This window comes from Physeter macrocephalus, chromosome 2, assembly GCF_002837175.3.
Source record: "Physeter macrocephalus isolate SW-GA chromosome 2, ASM283717v5, whole genome shotgun sequence".
NCBI lineage: Eukaryota > Metazoa > Chordata > Mammalia > Artiodactyla > Physeteridae > Physeter > Physeter macrocephalus.
Window position 1 is genome coordinate 17,071,582 of NC_041215.1, and position 11,506 is coordinate 17,083,087.

An 11,506-nucleotide genomic window follows, 5' to 3' on the forward strand; every position below is an offset into this window, starting at 1 on the left:
GAAATTAAAGATGATACAAACAGATGGAGAAATATACCATGTTCTTGGATTGGAAGAATCAACACTGTGAAAATGACTATACTACCCAAAGCAATCTACAGATTCAATGCAATCACTATCAAACTACCAATGGCGTTTTTCACAGAACTAGAACAAAAAAAATTACAATTTGTACAGAAACACAAAAGGTCCCAAATAGCCAAAGCAATCTTGAGAAAGAAGAACATATCTGGAGGACTCAGGCTCCCAGACTTCAGACTATACTACAAAGCTACAGTAAGACAGTATGGTACTGGCACAAAAACAGAAATATAGATCAATGGAACAGGATAGAAAGCCCAGAGGAAAACCTACGCACATACGGTCACCTTATTTTTGATAAAGGAAGTAAGAATATACAATGAAGAGAAGACAGCCTCTTCAATAAGTGGTGCTGGGAAAACTGGACAGCTACATGAAAAAGAATGAAATTAGAACACTCCCTAACACCATACACAAAAATAAACTCAAAATGGGTTAAAGACCTAAATGTAAGGCCAGACACTATCAAGCTCTTAGAGGAAAACATAGGCAGAACATTCTATGACATAAATCACAGCAAGATCCTTTTTGACCCACCTCCTAGAGAAATGGAAATAAAAACAAAAACAAATGGGACCTAATGAAACTTAAAAGCTTTTGCACAGCAAAGGAAATCATAAACAAAATGAAAAGGCCACCTCAGAATGGGAGAAAATATTTGCAAATGAAGCAACTGACAAAGGATTAATCTCCAAAATTTACAAGCAGCTCATACAGCTCAATATCAAAAAAACTAACAACCCAATCCAAAAATGGGCAGAAGACCTAAATAGACATTTCTCCAAAGAACATATACAGATTGCCAACAAACACATGAAAGAAAGCTCTATATCATTAATCATTAGAGAAATGCAAATCAAAACTACAATGAGGTATCACCTCACACCAATGAGAATGGCCATCATCAAAAAATCTACAAACAATAAATGCTGGAGAGCGTGTGGAGAAAAGGGAACCCTCTTGCACTGTTGGTGGGAATGTAAATTGATACAGCCACTATGGAGAACAGTATGGAGGTTCCTTAAAAAACTATAAATAGCACTACCATACGACCCAGCAATCCCACTACTGGGCATATACCCTGAGAAAACCATAATTCAAAATATTCATGTACCAAAATGTTCATTGCAGCTCTATTTACAATAGCCAGGACATGGAAGCAACCTAAATGTCCATCAACAGATGAATGGATAAAGAATATGTGGCACATATATGCAATGGAATATTACTCAGCCACATAAAGAAATGAAATTGAGTTATTTGTAGTGAAGTTATTGGACCTAGCGTCCTAGAGAATGGACTTGAGGATATGGGGAGGGGGAAGGATAGGCTGTGATGAAGTGAGAGAGTGGCATGGACATATATACACTACCAAACGTAGGGTGGATAGCTAGTGGGAAGCAGCGGCATGGCACAGGGAGATCAGCTCGGTGCTTTGTGGCCACCTAGAGGGGTGGGATAGGGAGGGTGGGAGGGAGGGAGACACAAGAGGGAAGAGATATGGGAACATATGTATATGTATAACTGATTCACTTTGTTGTAAAGCAGAAACTAACACACCATTGTAAAACAGTTATACTCCAATAAAGATGTTAAAAAAAAATAAAATAAAAGACAAAAGGAGGGTCTTTCTGCACTAAAAACCAGCCAGCTGCACTGAAAAAGAAGCTCCCTGGGACCAGACCTATTTTTTTTTTTTTTTATATCAACTAGGCTAGCATTGTCCAACTGCCTCCCTTGAAAAAGAAGAAAAAAACAGTGCTCTGATTCCCAAGCAGGTCTTCTTTAAAGGCCAAGTTTCAATTTAATTGTGATGTCTTAACAACGTGCTATCCTTTTTTTTTAACTTAGTGTAAACTAAGGCCTCTTGATGCTTAAAGGTTTACTCTCCTCAGGACACTACCAAACTGTTATCAAGCCTTACTACGGGCCTGCTCTGTTCTAAATGCCTGCTATATGATAATGCATTGAATTTCACCTTTGTCAGAATCCCAGAGGCAGGTGTTAATGTTATCCCCATTTTACAGACAAGGAAACTGAGGTAGAGCCGAGAATAATGCCCCTCCTCCAGAGTCACAGAGTCAGTGAGGGTCAGAGCCGCAATTTGAACTCCTGCCATCTGGCTCCCAGCCCAGGAATTCAACCACACCCCAGACCAAAGACAGCCAGGCCCCACACTTGACCCCAAGATCCACCTGGAACCCTTCAGCCCTCCTGGGAGCCATTCAAGCCCTGAGACCCGTCGTCTTTCCCAAGAGCTTTGTGCATGAAAAAAGAAATCGCCATATATGTAATGACTGAGTATTATATGATGACAATTGGATTCTAGATTTAGGGCTGCCTTCCATTTCTCAGTTCACCGCGAGCAGGAAGGGTGAGGCCACGAAATGGGAATGGGGAAGGGTTTGCTGACCGCTTCCCCGACCTCCGCTGTTCTGCGCTCACCGGACTCGGGAGCCACAGCGCCACCTGGTGGCTACTTGTGGCAGTTGCAGGTAAGAAGAGGTGAACTCAGGGGAGTGTGGGGTCCCCCTGGCCTCCGTCTCCCCACGCAATGACCAAAGCTGGCTGCTTATGGAACACTTAATCTGTGCCAGGAGCTGTTCCAGCCCAGGGGTGCTCAGAATTCTTCTGCAAAGGGCCTCAGAGTAAGTTTTTTTGGCATTGCAGGCCAGTCTCAAAGACTCAACTCTGTAGCTGTAGCCCAAATAGCAACAGTCTGCACACAAACCCACCCGGCTGCATCCCAATAAAACTTCATGGTTACTGAATTTTGAATTTCATGGAATTCTCACATATCAAGAAATATTCTTCTTTTTATGGTTTTCAACCACTTAAATATGTAAAAACCTTTCAGCTGGATTTGGCCCCCTGACTTCAGCTTGCTGGCACCTGTTCTAGAAGCTGGGAACCTAGTAAAGAACAAACCAGAGAAAAATTCCTGCCCTCGTGGAGCCAGTGGAGAGAATACAGATAATCAACAGAATAAAAAGCCAGATATATGATACATATGAGTTGGTCATTGGTGCTAATGAGAAAAATAAAGTAAGGCAGGGGGAATTGACATGTATAGGGCCTGAATTTTAAATAGGTTGGTGAGGAAAGGCTCACCGAGGAGGTGACCTCTAAGTAAAGGCTAGAAGGAAGCAAGGAAGGAGCCATGTGGGTATCTGGGGGAAGAGCATTTCCAGTAAAGGGAACAGCCAGTGCAAAGGTCCTAAGGCAGGACAACCCTGATGCGTTTGATGAACAGTGAGGAGACCCACGTGGCTTGAGCAAGTAAGCAAGGTAGAGGGTGAAAAGAAGTGAGAGCAGGGAGGTGACAGGCAAGGTGACAGGGACTTCAGGACCTTGAGGAGGACTTTAGTTTTTACCTGAGTGAAGTGGAAGCCATAGCAAACCTAGAGCGATCTCAACAACCATTGAGGTCACCTTCAGGTTAAACATCTCTCTTTGGGGTCCAGTGGCATTAAATCATTTTACCAACAGTCTCATATAATCCTAAAGAATCCTAATTTTCCCACTGAAAACCATGGAACTGTTCTGTTGGATGTTGAAGATGGCGGCATTGGAGGGGAGGGGCAGAGAATAAGTGGGAAAATTGATTCACTAGGAGAATCAGTGTCTCCTTCCTCACCTTGCATATCCCCTCCTCTGAGCTCAGGCTCTGGGGACCAGACAATTCAGGCCACCACCCTCAGCCCCAGCTGGTGACCTGCAGGATGGCTAGACCTGAGTCCCCACATCCTAGAAATGGCCAGTTCTGACCTAGGAGTCAAGATCATGCCATCCCTGTCCCGGCTGAGCCTCCAGATGCCTTGGTAACCCCTGGGAACGGTTTGCCCATCTGCATAAGGAGCAAAATAATAGTAATAATAATAATAACAGCAACAGTACCTACCCAAGCTGCTTCATGATTCTATTGCGTGTATGCAGTAAGACAAGAAACTTAAAAACACTTTGGAAAACAAAGACATGCTGCACAATCTTATTTATAACTATGGGGATGAGGATTAAATAAGTTAATATATATAAAGGGCTTGGTGCTGTGCCCCACACGTAGTAAGTGCTCCATAAATATTGGATATTATCATTATCACCTCAGCGTAAGTATTAGTCATAATACTCATTGCAGTTCGCTTAGCTCTTCTCTCCCCACCCTCCATTCTCCCACCCACGTCCTCTACTTGATGATGATGATGATGGCGGCTCAGAACTGGCTGCTCAGACCGTGGTCCACTGACAGCAGCATGGGCTCCAGCTAGGAGCTTGTTAGAAAGAAATGCAGAGTCCCAAGCCCCAGCCCAGACCTGCTGAGTCAGAATCTCCATTTAACAAGACCCGCCCCCTCAGGTGTTCAAAAATGCAGTAAGGTGTGAGAAGAACTAGCCTAGAAATTTCTTCCTCAGGGAGGCCTTCCCGGCTCCCCCCAGACTCTTGCTCTGCCCTTTCTGGGCACTATGCCTGCTTGTCACCATATGTTTCATGTTGGTCTTTCCTGCTGAGAGGAGAGTGTCATTCTGGAAAGAGATGACTATTGACTGATGTGTTCCCAAGGCCCCACATGGAGCTGAGAACAGAGGTGATGTCCTAAATATTGGTGTAAGGAAGAAGTGGGGAGAGGAAGGGAGGGGTGAAGGGGAAAGGGGGAGGAGGGAGAGGAATGAGAGGAGGGAGGTAGATGGAGGGAGAATGGAGGAAGGGGAAGGAGATAGGAATGCAGGAATGAGGAAGGGAGATAGAGTGGGTGGAGGGGAGGAGGGAGAAGCGAAGGGGAGGAGGAGGGAGGCAGCATCTCCTCACTCAACTCTTCGTGCAAGAACCTCCAAAGTGGGTTAGGTGCACCCCCAGTGAGTACATCTGTGAAAGTATGGAACCAAATTCTCAAACTTCCATGTCTGCTACTGTTTCATCTACAATGAAGCACTGGACTTTCTTAACCCTTCATGTATGGTTGACTAAATCCACTTAGCTGCTTGACAGCAACCCTCCCTCATTCATTCTCATCTGGTGCCTTCATTCGACCGATATTTACTGAGTGCCTATGGGTGCCACCCTCGGTCTCAGGCGCTGGAGACACAGTCGAGCATCCTTGCCGGGGACGTTCTAGTGGACAAGACAGACAAGAAACAGGATAAAGAACCGTGTCGTGGTGATGCACTGTGGTCTCCTGAGACCTGTGTAAATGGGCTGATGGATTGGGCTATTGGCTGGCGAAGTGGAAGATCCCTGCCTGGAAAGAAAGGGTTGAAGGAAATAGTAACGAGAGCAGAAAGGAACCGTGAGAAATGGCAAAGCTGGGACTCTGTCCCCTCCTGGTACCAGGACTCCATCAGTCACAGGAAGAAATAGAAATCATAGTGATCTCATTGAGTCTCTATCGGAAGACGGCCAAAAAACATTCCAAATTCTCATGAAGACATTTTGAAATGTGGAGTCATGTTCGCCATGGTTAGCTTCATCTTGGTGGGCACTGTGCCTGGGTGGGATTCCTAAGGATGGGCAAAGCCGCCATAGTTAACAGGATTTGAAAAAATAAAGTTTCAAACAGACGATTCAGAATAGGGCGTATTCTATAGGACAACTGATGTGGTTTATTCTATGATAAGTCACAACGGGATAGGAAAATGTGAGGGGTGGGAGAGAGAGAATCCTTGTAGACTAAATAAGACTATAGAATTACCATATGATCCAGCAATTCAAGTTCTATGTATAGACCCAGAAGAGTTGAAAACAGGGTCTCAAATATATATATATATATATATATATATATATATATATATATATATACACCCATGTTCACAGCAGCATTAGTCACAATCTCCAAAAGGTAGAAACAACCCAAGTGTCCACCAGTGGATGAATGGAGAAACAAAATGTGGTCCATCCATAAAATGGAATAGTATACAGTCTTAAAAAGGAAGGAAATTTTGACACATGTGACTACATGGATGAACCTCAAGGACATCATGCTAAAAGGACAAACACTGTATGATTCCACTTAAATGAGGTCCCTAGAGCAGCCAAATTCATAGAGACAGAAAGTAGAACGGTGGCTGCCAGAGGATGTGGGGAGGGAGGATTGGGAGTTAGTGTTTAATGGGGACAGACTTTCAGTTTCCCAAAATGAAAAGAGTTCTGAAAATGGATGGTGGTGGTGGTTGAACAAAATGTGAATGTACTTAATGCCACGAGCTGCACACTTAAAAACGGTTAAAAGGGTAAATGCTATGTTATATCTATTTCACCACAACTTAAAAAAAAGAGATATGGCCACCAAATGCAAGACACAGACTTTCCCGACTCAAAGAAATCAACTGTAAAAAAACAAGCAGGGAAATTTGAATGTGGGCTGGAAATTAGGTGATGTAAAAATCATTGTTAATTTTGTCAGTGTGATATTAGTAAGAAAACGTCTGTGTGCTTTAGACATGTAGTCTGAAGTTTGTAAAATCATATAAGGTCTGGGATTTGCTTTAAAATAGCTCAGAAAATAAGAAAGGAAAATGGATTTATGATGTAAGTCTGGCAAAATCTTGATAATTGGTGTATTTGGGTGATGGGTTTGTCGGGTTCACTGTGGTCTTCTCTCTGCTCTTAGTGTATTTGAACATTTTCAGAATAAAGAGCTCTTACAAAACACAGTGTTTGAAAAGTGAAGGCAAACTTCTAAAACACGATAGCGGGGGAAGGGGGAAGGGATAAATTAGGAGTTTGGGATTAACATGTACACAGTACTATATGTAAAATAGACAACCAACAAGGACCCACTGTATAGCACAGGGAACTCTACTCAATATTATGTAATAACCATAAGAGAAAAGAATCTGAAAAACTATATATATAGTTACATATATAATCACTTTGCTGTACACCTGAAATTAACAAAGCATTGTAAATCAACTATACTTCAATTTAAAAGTAAGATAAAATAAAATTTTAAATAAAAATGAACTTTAAAATAAAATTTAAAAATAATAAATAAATAAAAATTAAAATGTGTAACACACACACAAAACACGATAGCAAAAGTATTTTGTACCATTAAATTAAAAAAATTAAAACCATTTAGGGCTTTCCTGGTGGCGCAGTGGTTGAGAGTCCGCCTGCCGATGCAGGGGAACCGGGTTCGTGCCCCGGTCCGGGAACATCCCACATGCCGCGGAGCGGCTGGGCCCGTGAGCCATGGCCGCTGAGCCTGCGCGTCCGGAGCCTGTGCCCCGCAACGGGAGCGGCCACAGCAGAGGGAGGCCAGCATACCACAAAAAAAAAAAAAGTGTCTGGCATACAGTAGGTGCCCAATAAACATTAGCTGTCATTATTATTAGAAATCATAGTTATCATTTTCCTTGGGCAACAGGGTTTGTAAATTCTTTTACTCACTGTGACACTTTTCCTTATCCTAAAAATCTATTTTCAGTGGGTATGCAGAAATAACTCACTCTAACCCCTGAAAGAGGCGTCATTTTCTGTGAGAACTAATCAAATTTCTTTTTCAAAAGAAAATAAAAGGGGATTCCCTGGTGGCGCGGTGGTTGAGAACCCGCCTGCCCATGCAGGGGATACCGGTTCGAGCCCTGCTCCAGGAAGATCCCACATGCCGCGAAAACAGCTAAGCCCGGGCGCCAGGACTACTGAGCCTGTGCTCTAGAGCCTGCGAGCCACAAGCACTGAGCCCGCGAGCTACAACTACTGAAGCCCGAGCGCCTAGAGCCCGTGCTCCTCAACAAGAGAAGCCACAGCAATGAGGAGCCCGCGCACTGCAACGAAGGGTAGCCCCCACTTGCCGCAGCTAGAGAAAGCCCACACGCAGCAATGAAGACCCAATGTAGCCAAAGAATTATTTATTTATTTAAGAAAGAAAGAAAATAAAAGGAAACAGGAGGAGAGTGGAAATAAATGGGAAGGGAGGGGAGAGAGAAGGCGAGTCCTGGAGAGGGGATAATAGAGGAGTGGTATTTAGCATTGCAGCTGCAGATATTAGGGGCACCCTGGTTATTTATGAAATGATGGGTGGGTGGATGGATGGATGGATGGATGGATGGATAGAAATAAGGACAGGCGAATGGATGTAAGGATGGATGGGAGGATAGATAGGGAGATGGATGAATGGATAGGTGGATAGAAAGATGGGTGAGTAAATGTGTGCATGGATGGATGGACGGATGGATGGAAATGTGTGCAGGTGAAGGGATGGATGGATGGGAAGATGGATGAATGGATAGATGGATAGAAAGATGGGTGAGTGGATGGGTGGGTGAGCGGATGGATGGACAGGTGGGTGGGTGGCTAGATGTGTGGATGGAGAGGAGAGATTGTCAAAAGGAAGACAGCATGGGGCAAAAAAAAATAAAGCTTGGTCACCACGTTGCCTTTCTATATGATGCCTGAATGTGCCACCAGGTGTCAGCCTAACCTCAGGAAACCACTTCAGAGGCCACGTTGGCTCCACCTTTCTCACCTAACCTGAAGCCCTCCGTTCAAAATGAGCGCCGGCTCCCCTCGATAATACAGTTTTCACTGCACTCTGTACTTACACACTGCTCAGCAGCACACCCCAAACCCAGCTGGCATCGATAACCCAGTTCCCCCTTCCAGCAGACCGAAGGAAGCCTGGTGATGACATCGTTAACTTCCCGGAGGTCAGCCTGGCTGGCGTGAAGTGGGTGGGAGAAGGGGTTTTCGGGTCCCCAGGAGTGATTAGTGTCCTTGTCAGCCTCAGCTCCAGGAGCCCTAAACTCATATTCACATCCCTCCCTGCTGTCTGCCCAGAAATCCACTCAGCTCTGAGCCTTGGCCAAAGAAGCTCTTGAGGAAAAGAAAAAGAAAAAAGTACCAGCTCTCCCTCCATACGGGGGGACTGAACCTTCACACAAACTGCCTTCAACCCTCCAACGGCCTAGAAAGAGAGACTTCAGGGGTGGTGATCGAGCCCAGAGAGGCCACTTGCCCGAGATCACACAGCAGAGCTGTCTCAAAGCCCACCCTTCCACCCTATGGCGGCTCCCAGGAGAAGACCCACTTTGGGGGTCACTGGCAAAGAGAAAGGGGTCCCAGGACCAGAGCCACCAGAGTCACCACATCCTCCCAACCCGGCACCCACCGTCTGCCCACCCCACTTCTCAGGTTTAGGCTCAGGGCTTGAGGCGGAAGTGTGATTCCTGCTTTCCCCCCACCCCACCCCAGACAGTGGCATTTCTCATCCTGGCTCGGAAACGTCCATCCCATTCATTGGAAAGATTTGCCAACCCGTCTGAGTGCACACTCACAGAGCCCCGGAGCAGAGTCCTGCGAGCACGCCCTGCCACGCCCACCATTAACCCCTTTGTTTCTGCCCCGTGGGTGGCCCCAGGGGTTCAGAGAAGGGACGCCAGGCAGCGGGTACGGATCAACAGGCTGGGAAGGAATTTGAGATCTGAGGTGTCAGCAGCCAGCACAGCCGTACGAATCCGCCCCCCCCCGCCCGCCAACCCCCCCCTCCGCCACCCCGCCGCAGAAGCTTGTCAGAAACAAGCGTTACCTGACCCCAAGAGGCCCCGTTTACTGCTCCCCATCTCGGGTCCCTGTCCCGGGCTGGTGCTGGCCGTCCACCCCGTGCATACTCACTCCCATTCTTTCCTCCTGGCCTGGGGGGTGCTGTGGATTTTGTGCGCCTGGTGGGCCAAGATGACATCCCGGTGGTCCACCACGCCGCCCCGCCGCTTCAGGGGAGGGCCCTTGCAGCCGCCGCTCATCAGGTGGGTGCGCGCGTCCTGAGGGTTGCTGACCGTGCCCGCGGGGGCGCCGTCCGTACCTGCAGGCCCCAAGCCGCGGTCGTGCAGGGCATCATAACTGCGGGGCGAGAACATGGGCTCCGGGACCCGGGAGGACTTCGACATCCATGGGCCTCACTCAGAAATCCCCGGGTCTTCTGCCTCCAGCCCGGGATGAAACTAGAGGAGGAGAGGGAAGAGAGCGAGAAAGAGCGAAGGTAAGGGAGACGCAGAGAGCAAACACAGGGAGGAAGAGAAGGGAGGTCGGAGGACCGCACAGGGGGGCCGGCCTCCTTCACAGGAAGTCAAAATACACCCCAGGCCCGGCCCAACGGGATTTAGTATTTCCTTGGCAACTCGGGGCTGGGAAGCCAGTTCTTAGGAGCTGCCCGGCAACAGAGCCGGCACCGTGGAGCAAAAGACCACGAGGCTGTGTCACAGAACACTCGCTCCACCTCCCAGGTGCCCGCCACGGAGGGTGGGACCCCGGACTTCTCAGCATCTCAGTGTTGCCCTCGGCAAATTGGGTCATCAGGAGCCTGCTTGTTCACTCTCGGCTGGTCCCTGGCTCCTGTGAGCTCCAGAGAGTGATTTAGAAAACTAAAAGGGCGAGTTCAAAGGTCGTTTTTCAAATCCACACGGGGTATGGCCATCTGTGAGTGAGCCTGCTCTTTGCCGCCTTGGCTGGTTCTTTCAAAAGAGAAAAGGGACAGAGTTCTTGCCCCTCGTGAGTATATCAGGTGGATACTCAGCCCCAGAGGGACTGAGAGCCCAGAAAAGATCTTTGTCTCCGTTTCATTCACTTATTCACTCAACAAACGCTGAGCGAGCAGCCACTGTGTGCAGGCCTTGCACTGGGTGCTGGGGACACGGCGTAAATGAGACACGCAGATGTTTCCCTCTTCGTGGAATGGAGGTTCTAGAGGCTGAGGTGGACGCTGCAAAAAATAAGTACATCATGTGGAGATTAGGAGTTGAAAAGTGCAGTGGAGGGCAATTAAGCAGGAAAGGTATATTCATTTGCTGGAGTTGCCATAACAAAGTACCACATGCAGGGTGGCTTAAACGACAGAAATTTATCTCCTCACAATTCTGAAGGCTGCAAGTCTGAGATCAAGGTGTTAGCAGGGTTGGTTTCTTCTGAGGCCTCTCTCCTTGGCTTAGAGATGGCTGGCTTCTCCCTGTGTCTTCACATGGTCTCCCCTCCGGGTGTGTCTGTGTCCTAATTTCCTCTTCATTTTACCTTACTTACCTCTTTTTTATTTTTCTTTTTTCCCCCAAATGGTAGGAGAACTTTATTTTTTTTTAAAGTCCTCTTTCTAACCTGGCCCCTTCCCCCACCACTAGAAAGCAGGTTTATTGCTGAAAAGAAATCCATTTATTTGAGCATACTCTTTTTAGGCAATTTCAATTTCTTCCACTGTCGTAACACCGCTCTGTATTTCTCACTGCCAGTCTTCTCTTTAAACACTTTTTTTTTTTTTCAGAAGAATCTGCATCACCGTCTCCGTTTCTGCTTCTTTATCCTCTCCCGTTAGAAGATCCAGCGTATCTCCCACTTTCACCATTCTGCTTTTCTTCCATAATTTTCCCCCATTCAGCCTGAGTTCACCTTTGTGGGGTTTACTTTATTTCTCCTGATATCTAGGCCTAGCTTCAGAATAACATCATAC